The sequence below is a fragment of the Crinia signifera genome, chromosome 6, assembly GCF_055691185.1.
Source record: "Crinia signifera chromosome 6, ASM5569118v1, whole genome shotgun sequence".
Classification (NCBI taxonomy): Eukaryota; Metazoa; Chordata; class Amphibia; order Anura; family Myobatrachidae; genus Crinia; species Crinia signifera.
Window position 1 is genome coordinate 131,164,138 of NC_139222.1, and position 21,264 is coordinate 131,185,401.

General features: G+C 43.0%; 1 protein-coding gene across 8 annotated transcripts in view; it reads right to left on the minus strand.

Annotated features, from left to right (window-relative positions):
* LRRC3C (leucine rich repeat containing 3C) overlaps nucleotides 1–21,264 on the minus strand; it is a 116,625-nt gene that overhangs the window by 9,868 nt on the left and 85,493 nt on the right. The window contains exons 1-2 of one of the 8 annotated variants that reach the window (XM_083147224.1): nucleotides 12,216–13,305; nucleotides 1,449–1,485 (exon numbers count right to left, since the gene is read on the minus strand). The exons of 5 other annotated variants lie outside the window; for them this stretch is intronic. The gene's annotated coding sequence lies outside the window, so the exon portion shown is untranslated. Of the gene's footprint in view, nucleotides 1–1,448; nucleotides 1,486–12,215; nucleotides 13,307–21,264 lie in introns of those variants that run through there. 2 more of the 8 variants (XM_083147229.1, XM_083147222.1) reach the window with 2 other exon arrangements.

Sequence of the window (21,264 nt, forward strand, 5' to 3'; positions counted from 1 at the left end):
CGCATCGGGTCGGAGGGGATGTCACCATATGCGATTTGGGACGATTTCACGGCCCGATTCATCCGAATCGGGCAAAATCGTGCCCAAATCGCATAATGTAAGGGGGCCTTAAGGGAGCAGCTATAGAGAGCATTTAGAGGAGGTATTGTAAGGAAAGGCTAGGGGATGAGCTGTAGGGAGTAGTTATCAGAGGCATAGTAAGGAACGGCTAGGGGATGAGAAGTGGAGAACAGTTAAAGGATGCATATCGAGTAACAGCTGGGGAGGAGCTGTAGGGAGCAGTTATCGGAGGCATAGTAAGAAACGGCTAGGGGAGGAGTAGTAGGGAGCAGTTACAGAAGGCTATGGGACCGTTCACACACACATAAAGTTTGTGTGTGTGCGTGTTGGGACAGCCGGGCATGGGCCCATATTCTGGTTCACTCACAAAGGTCCTTCTCAAATGGACAAAACCATGTGCACTGCAGGTGGTGCTGATGTAACGGGTGCCAAACGGGATCCCGACAGTCATTTACCCGACGTTGGGATTCCGACTGTTAAAACACAGACAGACGGGTTCCCGATGGCCACCGGCTATTCTTCCTCGCAAAGGGTTTTGTTGCGCTCGCCATGCTGTCTGAGTCCGGCCAGTCGGGATCCAGACGTCGGGCAAATGACTGTCAGGCTCTCGACTGTCGGAACCCTATACCACACCCAAAGTAACATGCGCAGAGACAGTTAGATTTGGGGTTCTACTTCAAAGTGAGATCTATATTGCATTTTAAAAATAAAGCAGTCACACCCCCCCCCCCCCCCCCCCCCCAAGCAGTGAACATGGTTTTGTCCATTTCAGAAGGAATTTGCAAGTGAGCCAGAATAAAGGCAAAGGCCTGGCAGCCGCCCTTTTCAGTGGATAGATCTGGCTGCTACCCGACAGCCGGGCCATGGTGTGAGAAAGGCCACCTCAACCCTATATGTATTGTTTCCCACAAAGTGATTGGAAAACATGAGGTTGCCCCTTTTAGCAGTCATTTCATTAGAGCCAGTTGACAACAATGTTATGGAATAGTGTGATGTACAGGCTTAAATCATTTTTTATTAGAGCTTTGCGAGTGGTGGAAAGAGATCAAGTACCAACCAATTGACGTCTGTTATTTCACAGGCTGTGTTTAAAAATGTCAATTACGAGCTGATTGGTTGGAACTCTATTTCTAAGCTTTGATAAATATCCTCATTAGAATGGAATCTAAATCTGATAATTTGAGGGCAATGTACTATAGCGGCACTGCTGGTGATCCCTGCCGGAGCCACAGAGCACTATCCTGGTGATGCTGAGGCACTGTGTCTTAATATAGAAACATAGAATTTGATGACAGACAAAAACCACATGGCCCATTCAGTCTGCTCTTTAGGGTTAGATTATTATTCTTACATAGAAATTGACAGCAGATAAGAAACACATGGCTCACCCAGTCTTAAGGCCCATACACAGTTGACGATTTTCACCTGAAAAAAAAAAAAAAAAAAAAAAAAAAAAAAAAATCGGTCAAAATAGCAGTTTTGAGCGATTTTCAGCTGAAAATCGCCTAGTGTGTATGCCCCACAGATTGCAGACTAGCGATCATGCGCACTCCCGCATCATCGCTAGCGAGGTCCCTCGTCGGCTGGTTTTACCAGCATGCCAGCGACGATGGATGTTTTTTTATCCATCATGGCTGTGTGTGTACGCAGCACGGGCTGAATGATTATTAACTTTCAGCCCGCGTTCCGTTCCGCCGCCACCTTCCCCTGCTCCCTCCCACTGCTCCGTATTGCCAACACGCCACAAGGAGACTGAGCAGGGAGAAGAAGCACCTGCATGTCCGGCTACCCCTCTTAATGTCCGCAATTTCGTCTGGAGGCTGGCCACCCCTCCACACGCCCGCCCGCAACCCACAGCAGCTCTAGGGTCCCCAGCCGCCGCAGCTTCACATATGTTAAAAAAAAGTTGGTAAAAGATTTTTTAAATGAGACAACTGCCACCAATGTGAGACTGCCCACAAGATAAATACTATATATATATATATATATATATATATATATATATATATATATATATATATATATATATATATATATATATATATATATATATATATATATATATATATATATATATATATATGTCCAGACGGCGGCACTCCCCAAATAAAAGTATTCTCACAGGCAGAATTCAACGTTTCGAACCTTTTATTAACGGTTCTTCATCAGGATGTACAACATATAAAACACACATAACCATATTTATACATACCACTAAGATCTCTCCACCAATTGTGTCAGGTTACTTTGGCGCCAATGTGCAGCTCAACACACCCCCAGCTAGACGTGCGCATCACACGCTACGTCACACAGGAAGCGGGATCATGCCACAGCGTCTCAAACAACCTTCGTTACCTAGGTGATCACACACTCTGCCGCAGCCCCATGACAGAAAACACTGACGATCAGGCACGGCTCCCTGCAACAGACGCGATGCGCGTCACAAAGCGCATCATCACGTTCAGCCGCGCCTCCGCTGCCTGATCCAATCAATGGATCCCTGGTTACTATAGCAATAGTGCGTCTAAACAAAATAAAAATGATCCCTGTGTCACCGGCAAAAGCGTCGGCAGCACAAGTTTCATCACAAAAACACAGATCTGATAAAATGACATAGTTATGCTCCACCAACACATATAAAGAACACATATAAAGGAAAAAATGAAGAAAACAAGTGCACATTAAACGTAAATACAAACGAATGAATACAATGGATACTCGAGTAGCATACTAAAAGAATGCAGAACTGATCAAATTAAAAAAATAAGATCAGGCATATTAATCAATACAAGGCACTGTACTTATATTAAGGAAATACATAATACATACCACACAGGATCAACACTGAGATATAAGTAAACTAGTGACACCTATAAAAAACAATGCAGACCTCTGAATTCATTAAGGCCCTTGGGTGCCAGCGTACCCAAACGCTGAATCCACTGTGCTTCACACTGTAATAGCATACGTGACCTATCACCCCTGCGAATAGACTCAGGGATGTGGTCAATAATCATATAGCGCAGCATGGGTATTGTGTGGTGTGCCTCATAAAAATGTCGCGCCACCGGTTGGTCGCTGACACCTTTTTCCAAGGCCACTTTTATAGAGTGTCGATGGCCCGCCATGCGTTCTCTCAGTGTCCTGTCAGTTTTGCCAATATAGCTAAGGGAACAGGGACAGGTAATCATGTACACAATGTACTTGGTTGTACATGTTACTCTGTGCCTGATGCCATATCGTTTCCCACTAGACGGATGACAAAAGGATTCACCTGTGGTAAGAGACCGACAGGTGATACAATTTAAGCATCTAAAACAACCTGGTCTAGCACTCAAAAAAGACTCGCTGCTGCTTTGCTGCAATTTACCTATGTCAGTTTTCATGACTATGTCCCGCACACTCCTGCCACGAGTGTAGCTGGGCATAATCATGGTACCAGACAGTTCCAAGGTAGGATCCATTTGTACTAGTGGCCACAATTTCTTGACAGTTCTATTAATGTCAGTGCTGCGAGTGCTATAGTGATTGACCCATGGCAGACGATTACGAGTATCGTCTTTATCACGATATACCAACAGAGACTCGCGGGTCTTAGAGAGGGCCTTCACTTTAGCCTCACGCAACAACCTGGCATCATAGCCTCTTTCACTGAACTTTTGAGACATAATATCTATCTGTTCCTCAGCCAACACATCACTACTGCAAATACGTCGAGCACGTAAAAACTGGGAGTATATTTAGTCGACCCAGGGTGACAGCTGGTGGCATGCAGTAGCGTATTACGGTCAGTGGGCTTGGTGAAGACAGAAGTCTCAACCAAGCCACCCCTGACCGTAAGCGTCACATCCAGAAAGTTGACACGTTCAGTGTCGACAGTAAAAGTCAATTTGACCGGACTAAGTGATTTATTGTGATTCTCTATGACTGAAACAAATTCCTCACGAGATCCCGTCCAGATCATAAACAAATCATCGATGTACCGCGTATAGTAAAACACCCTACGCGATACATCGGAGGCTGAGAAGAAAAGATCCTGTTCCACATCTAACATGAACGCGTTGGCGTACGATGGGGCAAAATTGCTACCCATCGCACAGCCAACGCGCTGCAGGTAGAAGGTCCTATCATACAGGAAATAGTTATGCGTAAGTACCATTTCCAAAAGCATAATCACAAACTCAACATCGGGTCCCCGATAGTGAGTGTTGCCATGCAACAACTTGCGCACTGCCTCTAGCCCAGCCTGATTAGGAATAATGGTATATAGGCTAGTGACATCAATGCTGCATAGCAAACTGTTAGATGGAATAGGTCCTAGGCCATTGATACCATTCAAAAAAGCTGTGGTATCCAACAAATGTCCCTTGGAAGATCTAATGCAAGGCTGCAGAAGGGCATCGATGTAGGTGGAAATATTCTGAAATAGTGAACCCCGCGCCGCTATAATAGGCCTGCCCGGAGGGGCATTAAGCCCCTTATGTATCTTCGGCAGGGTATACAACAGCGGTACTACGGGGTTCACTACCCTCAGAGCAGAAGCCAGTTCAGGTGTAATGGTACCACTGCAAACAGCTCCATCTAATAGAGACACAAGTAGTTTAGTGTATTCAACCGTGGGGTCACGTTTGAGGGGCTCATAAACTGTATCATCAGCCAATTGGCGGGCGATTTCCAGTTTATAATCCGTCAAATCTTGTATGACCACGGCACCGCCTTTGTCGGCGGGCCGTATAACTACATCAGTGTAAGTACCCAGATCATGTAAAGCATTAAATTCATCACGAGAAAGATTAGCTTTAACAGTAGTACGCTTAGTTCTAGATAGTACATCATTAGATACATTGTACTCAAGCGCCTGCATGAAAGTTTTAATGTTAGCGTTCATAGATAAAGGTTCAAATACAGAACGTGGTTGCAATTTAGCTAACTGCTTAGGGATTTCAGGGGGGGACACATAAATGGCTTTAGATGTAGGTGGGCAGTCCTTTTTACAGAAATACTCCTTGAGTTTCAAGGATCGATTGAGTTTGTATTTCTCTATCTCCCACTGCATCTCGTCGAAACGGGCTGTGGGGACGAAAGATAAGCCCTTACTAAGCACACTATGTTCAGCATCAGTCAATACATGGGAGGAGAGGTTAAAGACTAAGTCCTTAGAGGCGGCCTGCCCCGTCTTCCTCGCCCTCTTATGCTGTCCCCCTCTCCTTGTCCTGAACCTCCTGCGTGCTGTGTGATTTGGCGTGTGCGAACCCCTAAAGGGGGAATCGGCTGCTTGCCTCGTCGTCGTGGCTTGGGAGCACTATCTGAATCACTGGTGGTCTGTACCTCATAAGACGAATCAGAGGCTTCTTTATTAGTGCGACCTTGTTTGTTGTTGTAATATCTGCCACGGTATCGGGGCCCAGCCTGATTACCACCTCCCTGTATCCAGGAGTAAACACGATTCTGTTCATAATCAGCATTCACTTTATCCAGCTTCTGCTTCTTAAACTGGATTAGGTCTCGCTTATAGCCAATGACTTGCTTACCAAGTTTATCAAGCCAATCAACAGAGGTATCAGAGACAAAGTCAGCTTTATAAGTGTCCTCAAAACTTTTAATGCGTTCCTTAATCAACTCTAACTCGCGACCAGACTCCTCGATCACGAGCAGGATCAAATCAAGGCTGCATTTATTCAGTATAGCAATCCACCTTTTGCAAAAAGCTACGTTGAACCGTCCAATGGTAGGGGCATTACGCACCCGAAAACCTCTAGGTATGCGCTTGTTTTTGAAGTAATCACTGAGTGTTATACCATGATACAAGTAATCGATTTCCTTTTGTTTCATTTTCAACCAGTCCTTATACAAGGTATCAAGGGGTTTACTCACATCAGGGTCCTCATCACGTTGTTGTCTGGAGAGGATCCCCTCTGCCTCAGATTCGGAAAAAGACAGGATGTTGCCCTGTGTAAGTAGTGCCAGGTTGATGCTGTCGATACCACCAATATTCACATCACCTCCCTCAGCCATGGTGAAGACACAAACAGTGACACGGTGCGTAGAAATCCTGTGCTAGGATAAATAATTCAATTGCTGGGGTGCTGTGTCACAGGGATCATTTTTATTTTGTTTAGACGCACTATTGCTATAGTTACCAGGGATCCATTGATTGGATCAGGCAGCGGAGGCGCGGCTGAACGTGATGATGCGCTTTGTGACGCGCATCGCGTCTGTTGCAGGGAGCCGTGCCTGATCGTCAGTGTTTTCTGTCATGGGGCTGCGGCAGAGTGTGTGATCACCTAGGTAACGAAGGTTGTTTGAGACGCTGTGGCATGATCCCGCTTCCTGTGTGACGTAGCGTGTGATGCGCACGTCTAGCTGGGGGTGTGTTGAGCTGCACATTGGCGCCAAAGTAACCTGACACAATTGGTGGAGAGATCTTAGTGGTATGTATAAATATGGTTATGTGTGTTTTATATGTTGTACATCCTGATGAAGAACCGTTAATAAAAGGTTCGAAACGTTGAATTCTGCCTGTGAGAATACTTTTATTTGGGGAGTGCCGCCGTCTGGACCTGTATGCTGACCCCGAGGGGTTATGGATGGCACCCTGAGTTATCTGACTGGTCGAGGAAGTGCTGCTCCTATCTGGACTTTATATATATATATATATATATATATATATATATATATATATATATATATATATAAAATCCAATAGACCGGCGCCCTCCTAATAGTTACAGCATCAGCTACCGCGGGGCCCAGCTCAGTAGGCATGCAGTTATTTTCCACAGGAGCGGCACCCAGTGGATTGAAGAAAAGCATATACCACTTCTCGTTTTAGCTCTATAGAATGGTATGAGAGCATTACAGTATATGAGTTCTATCTCCAAAGGGAAGGATATGCTGCTGTCCTTCCCTGTTGGAGATAGAACTCATATAGAGAGGTGCACTATACAGGGAAGGAAAACTTTTTCCTAGAATTTTATTGGTGTTCACACACTTGTATACTACTAAGCGTATTAAATGCTCTTATCCCATTCTATAGAGCTAAAATGAGAAGTGGTATATCGATACTTTGAAGAACTGGTTTTCTTCCCTTTCTCCTGATACTAATTGGAGATATGATTTTCTTTTTGAAAAAAGAATTGTGATTATACCCCTGATGAAGTCGCTTTAGACAAAACGCGTTGGGTAATTTCTCACGGTTTTGCCGGTGACAAATTTGAAGGAAATAAACAAGAAATTGGATGAAACTTTCTGGTCTGCTTCACTGAACTTTGGGATCACCATATATATGGACTTTATTTATCAATTCTAGGCGCCACACCACAATTGTATATTCTGTTGTTCTTTCTGTCCCTTAACCCTCTGGGGATATTGTGGTAAGGCAGCCATTTCGTTGATTCTCAATTGGATTGGTTTACATAGCGCGTGAAGGATTATTGGGTATCGTGAGATATATATATCTATGTATCACTGCCCACCGATTTATATTTTAGCAGTAATGCAATGCATACATTGTTGGCGCAGGTGCAGCCACTGCCCACCAATGTATATTATGGCGGTAACGGGCGGGACGGCAAGGGGTGGCATTTACCTGATCGCTGGGCTCCGAATATACGCAGCCCAGCGATCAGTTCTGGATCAGGCCCCAAAAAAACAAATGCACTGAAATAAAATGGCCCCTGCTCCCACACTTGGACCCCCACCCATTATGTAAATAGCCTTTTATATGAAAGATTTTCAGCGATGTCTTTCGCCTCCTGAACATCTCTTGCTCTTTTGGGAAAATAGCTCAGTGAGTAAGCACTATTTTGGTGACAGATATATCTTTAAGAGATTTTGGCAGTCTTTTGAAATGAAAATCTTCTAGTGTGTATGGGCCTTCAGGGTCTGATTCACACCTGTTTGCTAGGCTGTTCAACTCGCATGTGGCCGAACAGGTCAAAAATCATTCAAAATGATTTTTCTCCCGTTTGCTAATAGAAATCAGTCTAGACTGACTTTCATTCAGGCCGCAGATGGCTGAATTCAGGGCGGGTGCCGACTTAAGGCCCATACACACTGGGCGACTGAGTTGAAAGCTGCTCAAAACTGCCTGTTTGAGCGGCTTTCAGCTCAAAGCCGCCCAGTGTGTATGGCCTGGCAATGAGCGGTGAGTGCTGCTGCGCGCTCCCGCATCATCGCCGGGAAAGCCGCTCTTTGCTGGTTATACCAGCAGATGAGCGGCGTTGAGGACGGGTTTTCATAGCTCTGTGCTAAGCAAAGCCGTCCTCCCCCCTCTGTCGGCGCCGGGCAGGGGGAAAGCCGCTCAGTATGTATATACTGAGCGGCTTTCCCCGCAGCGATGATTGACATCATCGCTGCCCATACACACTGGGCATAGTCGCCCAGTGTGTATGGACCTTTACTGTAATTTGGAGTCCATGTGATGAAATCTAAAAATTAACAGCAAAAAAGCCCTGTGTGTCATGTCACCTCACCAATCTTTAGGTGGTTACTTTGAGTATTTTTGTATTGATATTTACCTTTTGCATCCCTACTATTTCCAACTAACAAATTATCTCCAGGATCCGACCCTCTCTCACCCTGGAGGCAACTAACCTCATCCACTCACTGGTTACCTCCAGTTTGGAGTACTGTAACCTATCTGGCTTCCCTGACTACCGCCTCTCTCCACTCCAGACTGTCCTCAATACTGCTGCCCGGTTCATCTGCCTCTTAAAATGTATTATTTCCTGGCTGGCCCCTCTCTCTCTCTCTCTCTCTCTCTCTCTCTCATGTGCATCTCAGACCCTCAGAAGCCACCACAGGTACTGTATGTACATATACAGACAGGTAATCTTGGTGATGCGTTAAAAAAAAAACAAAAAAAAAACAATAAGACACAAAGTTCTCTTTTTCATTGAAATACACTAGTATGGGGAAGGAAGACAAAATTGTTAGATTTGTGCAGATACCGTAGACAAAAGTAATTTTCTCTACATTATCTGCTTACATAGATTCCAAAGGTTCAAAGTACAGTAAATGTCAAATAGCGCAGGTTATAAAGCTTTTTCACCCACCACCTCTTCTTACATCTCCCCCTTCTTTTGAACAGTTTGCTGGCAAAACACATTGTGGGATTTCCAGTTCGCGTTGAAAAACCGAAGTTTCTATGTTTTCAGGAATTCAGTGAAATGTGTGCTTTCGTGGTCTCAGTCCCATTTTGGCAGGGCTGCTTTCAAGGATTTTGCTTCACCTGCCTGTGGCAGGCAAGACAAAATCCCCAATAAGCAAGCGGCTCGTGCCAGCCTTTTGAGGGACAATAGGATAGTCCCCATGATACAATTACAGTTAATTAGAAACTCTATTCCAGTGGTTTCCAAAAGTGGTCTTCGATTCACCCCAATGTTCCAGGTTTTAAGTATATCTATGTCTCAGATGGTTAAATCAAATTGACTAAGGTACTATTTAAGTCACCTGTGGCCAAGCATTGCTATATTTACTGATAGATTAGGTATATTTACTAAAGCTTCTAACAAGTTAAAAGGAGGCGATGTTGCGCATAGCAACCAATCATATTACATAGTTTTCTCAGATGCAAACGAGAAAAGATAGGCAGAATCTGATTGGTTGCTATGGGCAAAACCACCACTTTTTCATTTTTAGAAGCTTTAGTAAATTTATTCCTTAAAACCTGGACCGTTGGGTTCTCGGGGGCCGCATTTGGGAACCTCTGGCCTATACATAGCACTCACAAAAATTCTTTACACAATTCAAATCATTTTGCACACGTGATATTTGAATCAATATTACAGGGGGCACTTTGTATGTATACAGGTTGAGTATCCCTTATCCAAAATGCTCGGGACCAGGAGAATTTTGGAGAACGGATTATTCCGTATTTCGGAATATTTTAATATTTCAATGATGTATTTTGAAGTATCTTGCATTTATGCTGTATAAACACATAATATACACACAAATATATTTTATTACCACATAAAATACACACAAATATATTTTATTTGTTCAAAAAACAAGGTTTCAAAACGTGAAACAAAATGTGTGTACTATCTCAGCACTGAATTTGAATGCCAAGCAATCATTGTCTTGCACATATATAGTGGCAGTTACATATCATGTCCCCAGTGATGCTGTTACAAATGTCCCCAATGAGTTTTCAGCAAAAAAAAAAAAAAAAAAAAAAAAAGTCACTTTCTGGAATGTCTGGTTTTTGGAATAATTCGGATAACGGATATTCGGATACGGGATACTCGACCTGAAATACAAATTTGTAGGGCCCTGTTCCACCCATAGGTTGTAATAATAGGCCATCTGTTAAATTACATGTGATTAGCCATTCACTTAATTTGCTCTCATGCTATTCTATCCATTCATCCAAAAACATTTGTGCTCAGGTTACTTGCAATAATGTCAATTCTGCATTTAAAACAAACTTCAGTCAAACTCTCAGTAAAACATGTTACGGACCGTACATGTACAAAGAAATACATATGATCAGAAAAAGCACATTACATTTCTTAATATACTCAATGGTTAAAAAAATCAGACCTTTTCTATTATCATCCATATGGCCACACACATGTATAGCCACATCTGATCCTGTAATTAGAGGCTTAGCACTGAACATTTTGGGATAGGCTCATCGTGCAGTACAGTGTGTGGAGAAAATGTATTTGTCACTCTGTGGAGGAACTGGATGGTTTTATAATACCCTGTTTTCACTGCCTCAAAAACCCGGGTTTTTGCCAGGGCAAGCAGTAATTTCCCGTGTCGCGTCTCTGTGTGAAAGGGACTTTGTGAAATTCCCGGGTGTTAAGCCCTGGGAATTACACACAGGTTTTTTGCAGGGTTTTTCCTGGGTAATAAATGGGTGTATAGCAGTGTGAACAGGCTAGACCCGGGTTTTTCTCACAAAATGCAAAAAAGCAAGTTCATTGCATTTCTCAAAGCTGCTTTTTAAACAGCCAATCAAAGATATTTTTTAAACATCCAATCAAAGCTGCTCTTAGATGCCACACACTTGATGGCAGGCATACCATCGGAAGCAGTGTGAACAGGGCAGACACTGGAATTTCCCGGGTCTAAGGTGCAGTATGAATGGGGTATGTAGAGCTGAGATGCTCTATGCCCCGCCAAAAACACGGGAACAAAAACCCGGAATTTTGCTGGGGCGGCAATGAGAAAGCAGCATTAGGTATTGAGCATTTTCAGGAGGAATTGCAAAGTGTAATTAGTAGTCATGTTCTACAGAGGGATTTGTACATGAAAAAGCATCATCCCGAAATGTCTGCATGCGTGAAACGAAACACCCCGACAGAGTTTCGGGTCCATAACCCTGCTCCCAACTAGTGTTATGAAGCTAAGACCCAGGAATTTGCCCACAGATTCCCGGATCACATGTCTGAAAGCGGCCTTGGTGGATTCCTTGTATTCAGCAGTTCAGGGAAGAATTATAATGAACAGTTAATATAGATTGAGAAGTTAAGGACGAATGCATGCAATAAGGGTTAAATTGCACTGTCATATGTTATGATATTTTATATTTTTACACTAGGGAATGGTCCATAGTTGTGATTTGTAATAGTCAGGAACCACTGACAGCTTGATTGATTCATTAATGTATAATAGGATAATTAGTGGTTGGATGGCTGATCGCTGTTTTCTTGACTAGTCTGAAGGATTAACCCTGCCTTTCCTTTATACCATCAGTCTGAGTACACAGTAAAGCAGGCTGATATAAATGTCCACAGAAAGAACCCTCATTAATTTGTCCGTGTTTCTGTTGCAAAGGCTGGGAAATGTGTATATGTACAGGCTGGAGGGCACACCCTGACTGTACATCAAGACTTGAGGAAGAATAGTTTGTGTCAGTACAGAGGGAGGAATTACTATCACATTCAGTCATAATACCGGCAGTCAGTTTAACCTCTCACAGGCAAGTCACGACTCAGGAGCGTTGGAGCAATCTCTATGGGAGTTTCCTCTTGTAGGAGCACTTAATGGGAGTGTCCATAAGGGTTCAGCAGAGGAAGGGAAACCTGCCTTATGGGAAGCATTAGAAAAACAAAACTGTCCATAACAATATTTATATCCTAGTAGTTAGAACATAATTTATACAAGCAACAATAAGAACACAATAGGGAAATAAGCATTACCTGCATCTTCTCTGATTTTGATCCTGTTTTGTATAATCACAACAAACCTGTGCGGGAGAATGAACCTGGAGGTCCTCACAACAGATCACCCAGAGACTAGATTCATTCATAAGCAACAGGCGTCTTTTATACGGTACAAGCCTCCAACAGACAGAAAGTTGGTGTAATGATAAGGGAGCATCCGCCAGGCTTAGTCATGTAGATGGTATGAGAACAGAAGCTTGCCTGCCTGTTTCTCCCAGGTCCTGCTGGGATTATTAGAGGGCTAAGGGGAAGTCACAGATCTCTCAGCTGTGGACCATCCTCACCTCTTCCTAACAAGCTCTATGTGTGTTTTCCTGCATGAGAATGAGGTCTCTCAGCTGGGGATTGGAAACTCCGCCTGATGTGAGAGAAGGAAGGAGGGAGGGAGAGAGGTGGATAAGGAGGGGAGACAGGAGACACTGGATAGGAGTATGGGGGAAGGAGAACAGAAAGGTGAGGAGAGAAAGCAAAATAAATGTTCTAGGAGAGAGATGACACTAAAGTGAATGGGAAGATGTGTACAAGAAGAGAGAGCATACAAAGCAAGAGCTCATTTAAAAATTAAACCCTTAAGGACAATGTCACTTGGTCTAGTAACCATACAGTATATTATTATTTGAAAGCATGATACCATAAAGGATGTATAGGACATAACTGACTTCACGCAATACTTCAGTTATTGCTTATTCATAACGCCCATTATGCTTAGTCGGCAAAGAGTGACCATCTCAAATAGTAACTGCAGGAAAAGCAGCACTAGGTAGTTCAGCACATAGCTACAGTACTGACACTCATACATTACTGATTTCAGTCACATTCAGTTTAATCAGAGCCGGCCCTAGCCTAAATTACGCCCTAGGCAAGATTTTGACTGTTGCCCCCTAGCACTGCCACTAGTTCTGTCTCCCCTTTCCCAGCACCATCAACCCTCATCATAGCAGTCATCATTTTGGTGTCCCTACCCGCAATATTTTATATAGAACCAGCACATCCATTCGGTGCCTTTTTTGCTGAAAATTCGTCTTATTTGCATTGTTATGACCAGCACACACAAGAGCTTCTGCTGATTAAAATGATATGCAGCATGCCTATATTCTGTGTGCGACTGTGGCTGTACCTGCATACGGAATGCTATGTTACAGTGATTTCCATGAATACACTATTTCATAAGCAGATACAGCCTCACTCACACACAGAATATAGGCATGCTGCATATCATTTTAATCAGCAGAAGCTGCTGATGCCCCTAGGCATTCCAAATGCCCTAGGCAATTGCCTAGTTGGCCTATGCCTAAGGCCGGCCCTGAGTTTAATGACCAAGAACTGTTGGTAGTGTTCCATTTATATAATGTCTTTTAAAGCTGTCACATTTTCTAACACCGTTCGCTTTCTTAATCCTTAACAACCATCCGTCTCAGTCACTTTATCCACAGCCATGAAATTCTGAAGAAAGCACTGTGTCTGGGTGTGGTGTATTATGTTGACATTCATAATGTTGACTGACAGAATGTTGACATTAATTAAATTATTTTAATTGTAAACCTAACCTAACCATAACTGCAGCCTAACTATATTCATAAACTCATGTGTTTAATGTCAGTTTTCACATTGTGAATGTCAACATTAATATTTACACCATGTAGAGATTATGCTGACATTTTGAATGTGCACAGGATGACTGAATGACCCAGGTCCATGCCCATAATAATACCTCCTAACATTTCACTGTGCAGAAACGGGACATATGGGGTAGGCCAAAGCTTGAAATTGGGGGTCTGCCTTCACTGTCAGAGGCCGAGTCTAGGATTGCAGCACTCCTCTGAGGCCACATCCCATTTGCGATGATGTGACGGCACGGCCAGTGCTTTGAGAGCTGCTGGCTGTGCCCCCTGTTAATCTGTCTCCATGAATTGATGCTGTGTGCATGAATACATACTTGTCTACTGTCCTAGAAAGGCTGGGAGGGTCCCAAAAACTATGTGGCGCTCCTGCCACTATCCAACTCCCACTTACCAAGTGAAGTGTGTAGATGATGCAATTTGCACTGAATTGTGCAATTGTAGCCACACCACCCTTGGTACAATGCTGATAATCTAAGCATTATATAGCAGGGGCCTTGCCAAGATGATGCATTTGCAAAGCCACACATTGTTACTAGGGTGGCAAATCCCGGGATCGGGATCGGCGGGATCCCGGGATTTGGCCTAAAAAACGCTGGGATTTGAATCCCGGGATTGGAAGATCCAATCCCGGGATTTCGGGATTATATGCGCATGCGCATATCTAATGCCGGGCAGTGTCTGAGCGGGTGCTCAGACGCTACCCAGGAGTTCCTGATCCCCAGACTGCAGTCTGGAGCGGGTATGGGCAGTCCGACCTGCACAGCGTGACCTCTGACCATCACGCTGCGCAGATCGGACTGCCCATACCCGCTCCAGAATCATCTCTGACCTGGACCGGACCTGGCAGCGTCGGCCGCCCGCCCTCCAGGCGGCTCTGCTGCTGCTGCTGACGCCTCCTGCTCCTGCCCTGTCTGCCCTGCTTCCGGCCGCTGGTGTTAGTAAATGAATGTGCGGGGTGGCTGTAGCGGGGGGGACTGGGCTTCTTTGTAGCATTTTTTTTGCCTAAACTGATTAGAGATGCCAATCCCGGGATCCCGGGAATCCCGGGATTGAGCATTTTTCAATCCCGATTCCCGGGATTGAAAAAATGCCCCCGGATTAGCATCCCTAATTGTTACATATACCTTGTTACACCTCAGCACAAACCCCTATACCAAGAAAAGACTCGGCTATACTGGACTGGTTGAGGGTGCAGCCAGAAAGTGAGCAACTTTAAATGTATCTGGTATAGTATACTGTATATTGTTGCAGTATTTTAATGTGCTGTTTGCATTTAATGTACTGTATCTATATAGTGTGTTTTTTGTTTTATTGCATTATTTACTCATAAATAACATTTCATTGGCTGTTATTAGCTCTGATAATGGATGTATTATCAGGAGCATACTTGCCTACACTTCTGAAAGCTTCAAGAGAGAGGAGACACTCGATTATTTTGGGATAGTCCCTGACAGCCCAGGAAGAATAGATGGCTTTCCAGCATCCTGCGTGGTTTCTAGTGAAGTGGGCAGGATATTGTAATATTCATCGGCAACTGTGAGGGCCATGGGAAGGGATGGGACTAAATTTGAGTTGCATCATTTACAGAAGGTTCAGCCTCCCCCCATACAGAATTGGCTCTGGGTGTTTCTTTGCATTGAAGGCTGGGTCTTATGAAGGACCAGTTCAGCCACGCCTCGGAAGTGGTCTGAAGTTCCTTCTTTGGTCTTCTCCCAGAGAGGACACTAAAGAAGGCAAGTATAATCAGTAGCTATTTACCATCTTTTTATACTTTGACAGCTTCTCCCAAGGACACCTGTGTCTGTGAATGGTAATATCTGCTCTTCCGCTACTGGTGGTAGATGAGAAATATTGTGTTCTGTCGTGGCAGTGTTTCTGCACATGCTAACAAAAGAGTTTTGGTAGGACTGGAGGGTTCTGAGGAGCTAATGACACCTATGGAGAAAGGTAGAGCTTGTTAAATTGGAGAATGCTATTCCCATGCAGGAATACGTTACTCCGTGCTTCAGGAAGATCACTTGCCCTTTTGAAAAAGCCGCTCTGTGTGCGGTGAAAATGTGTTTAAGGATCTACCCAGGATCTCTTGCCTACCACTCTTTGTGCCCTGACATTCCTGCATGGAGGCTGCCTATCAGCGGCATAGCTTGTACAGCCGGGCCCACATGTACGCCAGCAGCGGGATCTTCAGAGCTCCGATATTAAGACATGGAGAGCGTACCAGCCATGCAAGCTTTTAATGGTGCGGGGAGCACCAGACCACTGTTACAGATCTCCTGGACTGGGACCGAATCGGTAATATAGTACATTTACAAATTTGTGGCCACAATCAGGTACTGACTATGACATGTTAAAAAAACATAAGTGTGCACTTTAAATCCAACAATTTGGCTGCTAATTATCTTTTCCGACTCATTCCTTGTAACAATAATGCTATGAGAACTTTTATATGTTGTTAGCATTTTTATAATATTCAACTAATGTGGTATTGTTATTATTATTATTTATATTTAACTTTATACTTGCTTCATTATTTTATTAATTGTATATTATTTATTGTGTGTAATAAATTGTCATTTTTAATTACAAACCGTTTCTTATATATATATATATATATCATTAAGCGCCACACGATTCAAATATTCCTGTCTGTGTCCCTTTGGAGGTTGGCATTCCTCCCTTGTGGTGGCTGCTGAGGCATATTATCACAGAACTGCTTGCCCTAGCACTGTAAGACATTCTGCTATTATTCTATTAGTGCAATGTATGTATTTTAGTGCTGTGTAGCTTAGGGGCGGTGCTACCAATAGGCAGCTTCAGGCAGTTGCCTAAGGGCACCGGGGTCTGAGGGGGAAGCACTGAGACTGCTGTTATAATAATAAAAGTCTCTAAGAGAAATCCATATTTTACTTAACAATGGTGACAGCGAGTGGGAATCATTGCAGAAAATGAAAAGAAATACATTATTCTTTCATCACCATCAATACCGCTAATTCATATTCTACCAAATATTCCCAAATGTGAGGTAAACTCACCAGGGCGATTAATCGTCAAAGGCACAAATTCCATTACTGTGAATCTGTCACACTTTTTGGACTCTCATCTCCAGCCTGAAGTGTTGAAACTAAGGGGCAATTCAGACCTGCTCAGTGAGCAGCAAATGCCTTTGGTGTGTTTTACACTCCCTGGGGCATTTGCAGAATGAGTGGCAGACGAGGTGCGTTTTTGCAGCAAAAAAAAGGAACTGCCATGGGCATACACTTCACCCCCTTGTACGCAAACCTTTTCACGGGATTCTGTGAACAGAGAGCCATTTGGACAGAAAATCTGTTGTTCTATATTGTTCTATGGTATTGTTACATAGACAATATACTCTTCATTTTTAGAGGTAATGAAGAGGATTTAGAGGTCTTTAGAAACATTCTAAATAAAAATTTGTACAATATCACACTTACTGCACCTACCAATCATGTACTTCAGAGCTGAATTTTTTTAGACCTAAGTCTTTATCTGGAGAATGTACTTTTGAAAACCAAAAATGTGTGCAAATCAACTGACAGCAAATTGTATATTGATACATGTAGCAATCACCATCTGTATGCAAAAAAATTCTGAAAGGCCAGTTTAAATGCATTTGGAGTATTTGCACAGATGTGAAAGACTTTGAAGAACATCCAAAAGCATTTAAAAGTAAATTTAATTCAAAAGGTTACCCAAATTTGATTATTGTTGAACCTATAATGGAGATGACTAAAATAAGTAGATATCTACTCTTTTGTAAATAAATGTTATTGAATTTTATATATGGAAGATCAGTTACATTCACAGCATGTTATAGATCTTGCATTATATAGAAACAAATACAAAACAAGTATCAGAATGAGCAAATAACATCCTGGACATATATATCAATAGATCAATAACAACACACAAAGTCAAAGGGAAGGGACACAAGGATAAATGCGCAGGAGGGGAGAAAGGAAAACACATAGTGAAACTAAGATTGTCGGATTGGTATCCTATAAATGTCATCACAACCGGGATATTTACGAAAAGAAAACAAGACAAAAGGAAATTAGTTAGAGACTAGTAAATGTATAGTCCTGCGGCTACTTGTCCAGCAGATCCCAAGTGGTGGCTTCAAACAATTTCAGAATATGAGTTCGGGAGTGCTCATCTAACACATTAATATGGAATTCCCACTTCTTGTAACATTTTTTCACACCTTGCTCCAGGGCAGGAATTGTGGCTCGCCTGTCAAAATACAGAATCTGGAGTAATTTGTTTTTGAGCTCTGCTAAAGAGGGGGCTACTCTGTAGGTCCAATGTATCAGTATAATTTTTTGGCAGTAGTAATAACCACCACCAACAGTCGAAGTTTGGACTCCTTATCAGCACCTAAAGAGATCTACTCTTAACAAGAAAAAGAAAACAAACATTCAATATGGTTTGCCCTCCCATTTATAACATCTTTTAATGGACACCAAAAACAAGTTGAAAAAATTGCATAAAAAACCCAAAACATTGACCCAATTCTTAAACCGATACTGCCCAACCATCAAAGATTTGTGTATAGATCTCCAAATCTTAAAAATAGGGTGGTAAAAAGTTCAAATCAACCAAAAAGAACAGCAAGAATTAAGACAAAGGTGTTCCACAGGTGTGGACTCTGTATTGTGTGCAGAAAATTCACAGCCAACAAACCAAGGCAGAAGAACACATTTCACAAAAAAAACAGGTATTAAATATCAGATTATGGACTTTATCACATGCAATAGCAAAAATTGCTGCGCTCGCAACGCTTCGGGCACGGTGGCTCGCTGCGCTCGCCACACTATATAAAATCAACTCCATGCGTAGTTGGATAGTAGGGGTATGAAAAAATGGGGTGCATTTAACATGGGAGCCCAGATAATATATAAATACCAAATTGTATTTACAGTACCTTATTGAATGCAATTGTGGCCAACAATATGTGGGGCAAACCACATGGTCACTAAAAGAAAGATGGCCCAAACATCTGCGTAATATTAAGAAGTTCTAAAACATTCACTATCAGCCCAGAATCACACAATAGTTCCTGCACTGCAATTAAAAAAATCATTGGCATCAAAAAAAGTTGCTCACAGCATGTTCCCAGCCAGAGCCGCTCCTCTGTTTCTTGGTTCCGGCCTCGCTCCCCACAGCAGCAGAGTGGGGAGAGTGCTTGTCCTGCCCAGTGTCTCCCCACTCTGCAGACTAGGCATGTGCAGAAGCGCTGTGGGAAAGGCACAGTTGACGCACTCCTAGTTACGGTCCTGAGGTGAAGTGATGGAGGCTGCCTGTTTGGGGCAGGACATGTTGGATAGAAGAGAAAGGAGATTATTGAGGAGGATAGAATAGTGGGGTACAGACCACTGAGATTGCATCTGATGAGGGTGAGTCTGGGTGTGAGTGTCGGGAGGAGGGGGTGAGAGAGTGAAAGAGAGTAGTTGGTGGTCAGAGAAAGGGAAGAGAGAGCTGGAAAAGTCAGAAGAGTCACACCGGTGAGTAAAGAACAGGTCAAGGGAGTGGTCGAGTTGGTCTGTGGCGGTGGAAGAGGTGGTCCACCCACAAAGGAGAAGGAGAGGGCAAGAAGATTATTAGATGCAGGGTTAGAAAATGGGGAAGCCTGGCAGCAACTTTGTCAAGAAATGGGGAGGAACGACGAGGGAGGGTGATAGATGACTGCCAAATGGAGGTGTATGACATAGAATAGGTGGATAGAGTGGACCTCAAAGTTGGAAAAGGTGAGGGAAGGTTCAAGTGGGATGATGCAAAAGGTTCAGTTCAGAGAGAGAAGGATACTCACGCCATGACCTTTGCAGTCAATAGGCTTGACAGAGTGGGTAAAGGTGAACCCCCATAGGAAAGGGGAAGCAGGGGAGGTGGAGTCAGAGGATGATAGCCAAGTCAACACATCACTATGTGCGTGATATGTGTAAAAAAAAAAGATCAATTGAATATCCCTGCACTCTCCCATCACTTTAGACAGGAGATTGGGCACAATATTACATTTAAATACAAACCAATATGTAAAATGATGGAGATTTTGCCCTCATGAATATGGTTTTAGTGCTCTAAATGACTGCCTCCACTGTGTGTTGAAAACTGATGCCCTTAAAGTGGTCTTTTTGTGCCTGCGTTACTGAATTGTGGAATAAAATTAGATAATAATTACACTGACAGATTGCCCTAGTAATGCCTGTGTAATTGTGTGCTGGAGTGACATTTGTTACAGGAACACAAAATGTAGGTCACTTCCATGTAAATGATTTCGGTAAAATAATACTTTCCTGAGTTTTCATGAGTGTGCGAATAGTCGATGGCAACACCAGCCTCAGTCATGGGCGGGAGTGTCAGTGTGTGATCACAGCTGCCACAGTCTCAGTCTGAGCTCAGAGACACTTCATTTAAACTCCATGATTACATCTTAATAAGACCTCTGCTCTCCTTTGGGATAATTCACCCCCATCTACAGCTAGTGGGCTACATTATTAAGCCATTATTATTCCAGTCAGCCAATCACTATTCAAAGCAGGGAATGATATGTTACATGAGGTTCATAGTATAATGTTATATGCTCTGTAGCCTTCCATTGCCTGCAGCAACATATTTCACTGCACGGTACTGTATATTGGTATGATGAATATGATATAATGTATAGATTAGCTGAGTTATAAAGTAGAAACACATTTGTATTATTTTAGACATTGAGTTTAGGCAGCCATTTTGTGTGCTAAAACATCTGCCTATACATTCTCCAGGAACTGCTGGCAGCACTGAGACGTGAGATATGAATTAACTGAATACCGGGTCACTGTTTAGTTTGCATAAGCCTGATGAGTGGCACAAAATAGGTATATATTGTACTGTATGGCCTGATTCAGCACTATTTGCAAATGCTGTTGCAACTGCGAATGTGTACTCTGATACTGCGCGGAATTATGCAAACACAGCTGCTGCTTATATATGTAAGGAGACTTTGCGAGTACCAACGGCTAATGGGCCAAATACATCAGCAATCACAATTTATGGATTTTCAGATATAGGGATATTTTGGCCAGATAAATGGATTTTACAATCTATCTGACTTTGCCCACACATTACAGATTTATTTCAGTGATCGGCAGATTTTTCCATCTAAAGATTGCATCTTCATATCTGGAAATTGCCCCAATCGTAAATAGATGAAGAAGACGAATTGGGAATGCCCACACATATAAAAAAGATCTGCAGATAATACCAGATTATTAAGCATGTTTAAAAACCTGATTAAGCAATCGATTGGCGATTTTGATTGGGATTGCCAAAAGGGGGAGCCCACACATCTAAAATTAATTGTGGCAATCATCTCCATATCTGCAAATTGTCACAATTAATTGCTG